Source organism: Temnothorax longispinosus, unplaced genomic scaffold (genome assembly GCF_030848805.1).
Source record: "Temnothorax longispinosus isolate EJ_2023e unplaced genomic scaffold, Tlon_JGU_v1 HiC_scaffold_47, whole genome shotgun sequence".
NCBI classification, from domain to species: domain Eukaryota; kingdom Metazoa; phylum Arthropoda; class Insecta; order Hymenoptera; family Formicidae; genus Temnothorax; species Temnothorax longispinosus.
Window position 1 is genome coordinate 5,312 of NW_027270308.1, and position 3,065 is coordinate 8,376.

Consider the following 3,065-nt stretch of genomic DNA (forward strand, 5'->3'; position numbering starts at 1 on the left):
ATTAAAAAGTTGAGACCGCATTTTTATATCACTGACTGCAGTTTGATAAAAATTTTTTTTACGCATACAAATCGCGACGTAGGTTGCGAGACCGCACCGTGACTCTTTTACGCGACGCGACGGGTTTGAGATGTTGAGATCTCGATAACGAGTGAACGGATCAAGTTCTAATTAGGCTTGATCGATAGCTTGGGGTCCAATTAGGGGGGGGTTTCTCTTATAATATTCCGCTACGTGCCCTACGAGCGGAGATATTGCGACGCAAAGTCCAAATGTCAAAAATTTTTTTTAAGATACTTTCTACGTCACCGCTCTCATTCATTATAACATACATGTAACAAACAGAGAACGTCACTTTCACTTTTTCGACACTGGCGGCTAGCAGCGTTAGTATCGCAGTGCAGTGCAGTGCAGTGCAGTGCAGACAGTGCGTTCGTTTAGCGCGCTGTCAGAGTGTCAGTCAGTTCATCAGTTATAACCTATCTCGAGAGAGACACGGTAGTACGCGCGGAGCGAGACCGACCGTGACTCTTTACGCGACGCGACGATTAATTCAAGGTAATTGTTTTATGTAATTATCCTATAATTATCTTATTCTATATATTACTGTTATACTTGTACTATTTTATTTACTGTTTATACTACGTTTACGTGAGTGTTTATACATACAGGTTAATAACCTATTATATTATTTTTATATTGACAGCAGGGAGCTGATACTGAGATCAAGGAGCCTGTTCACACGAGGCGTTTCTGCTGCGCGATTGCGGCCGCGCGTTAACGTTTGCACGAGCCGCACGCTGTCGCGAGGTATAAGGTGCGACAACGCGCGCATACGCGCGTACGCGAAACGGCAGTAACACCGTAATCGTGCCGGCGATATACTGAATTGAAAATTGAATTGCTTTGTGCTTATCCCGAGATTTCGTATCCCTACATCGTGTTACCACCGCTGCCGGAAAAGAAGGTTCTCTACGCTTGGCAGAAAGTGACGACTGACACGTTCGATCCCGACTTCGTTGATCGCAGAAGAGCTGGACTCGAGGTACGTTTCCGATTTGCAATTATAACAGTATCGTGCGATGAATGTTGTACCCAATTATAACCTCAAATGAAGTTGTGCACGTTGCTAGTATTCTGATTATACAATACATTTTTACTTTGTAGAGGTATTACATATTGACAGCAGAGAGCTGATACCGAGGAGATCAAGGAGCCTGTTCACAGGTATATATTGACGGCAGGGAGCTGATGCCGAGGAGATCAATCCCGTTTACACGCGAAGGAATTATCGAAAGGGACGAGGAGGAAAATAAACTTAGGGAAGAATTGAGACAAGAATGGGGTAGAAAGCAGAACGCGTTGAAGGAAGAAGAAATTGAGATCACATTCAGTTATTGGGATGGATCTGACCATCGTCGGAGTGTTATAATGAAGAAAGGTGAATGTCTCAGTGGTTTAGAGAACGTTTAAGTTATTAAAATACTCCAGTGTCACTTTTGGAGTAACATTGGCATGATATATAATGTTCTGCTGCATAAATTAAATTTTTACACACAGGTAATTCTATCTATTAGGTTCTTCAGAGATGTTTAGAAGTTCTGAGGCGTGAATTCAGCGAGCTTAAAACAGTAATGGCAGATCAGTTAATGTATGTCAAGGAGAATCTTATATTACCGCACCATTATACGTTTTACTGCAACTATAACTAATTTTATTGTAACTAAGGTAAATATACTAAATGATAAAACTTATGAAGCAATATCACAATGTTGGCATGTTATTTTAATGTATGTAATATTGCGATTAGGCACGAGGAAAGAGCGGGCCTCTGTTCACGTTTGACGTTCACGATGATATTCGTATTAAGCACGATGCTTCTGTCGAAACCGAGGAATCACATGTCGGAAAAGTTTTACTTAGGTATTTATTATTAAAAGAATACTTTGTATAATTCTCTTTTATGTTTTTCTCATTAGATCATGGTACGAGAGGAACAAACACATTTTTCCAGCGAGTAGATGGGAACCTTTTGATCCAACGAAAAGTTACGACAAGTATACAGTGTCGGATAAAAATAGGAAGAAAGCTAAAATCTGATCTTAGATTCAACGAATTGTCCAATTTTGTTTAAAGGATTCAGATTCAGGACTGTAAATATTATAACCAGATAAATAACTTTGTTTCATCGTACAATTGATTCATTATAAAACAGCTGATTATATATATATTATAATCTATTTTATAATTAATATATATTAGCTACATTGTATTTTTAAGGACTGTGATTTTAATTCATTCAGTTATGTGATAATATTTAATTCATTTACTCGATTATGTAGCTCTACTAAATAGTTAAGTTTTCGCAAACATTTGGAGAAAAATAAAAATACATGAATAGTTTAATGACTTGAATATAATAATTACAATATGAAAATACAAAACCATACTTTAATTCATTCCGATAACAATCAGAAACAGTATTAAAATATTAATCCATGATCAGATCCTCTAACAGAAATCTATTTACAATATTAGATGTATCATCTCTTGTCATTTCTTGAACATAACTGTACAAAAATAAATATATACAATTATATCGATTATAATCACGTATTAATATTCATAGGTTTGATACAAGTTGGATCCATGTATGTAATATTTTCGGGAAAATGGTCCATTATAATAAACTTTTTCTTAGTCGATCTGTTCAAGCAGTCAAGGAATCCGAACCAATAAATAACTAGTCCAGACCCGAATCTGTTCCAGTAGTTTCCAGTTTCGCACCGTTTTATATTCTTCATGTGTTTTTAATACATAAATAATTACTTATTTGAAAATTTAATAATTAGTGGATAAGGAATAATCACATTGTCAGGTAAATTTTTTATTTTAAAAAATAATTGGTTTAATATAAATAATTTAATTATTGCAGATAAACATGATTTAAAAAACATGTTAATGTTATATATATGTATATATACGATATATATGTGTATTTATATCCACTTAACATAGAGAATTGCAAGAATATAACATTAAATATAATAAATACGTATTTAATC

General features: G+C 35.2%; 1 pseudogene; it reads left to right on the plus strand.

Moving 5' to 3' along the window:
• Positions 1 to 302: 302 nt before the first annotated feature.
• LOC139824620 (protein FAM50 homolog) lies at positions 303 to 2,373 on the plus strand (annotated as a pseudogene).
• Positions 2,374 to 3,065: the final 692 nt, after the last annotated feature.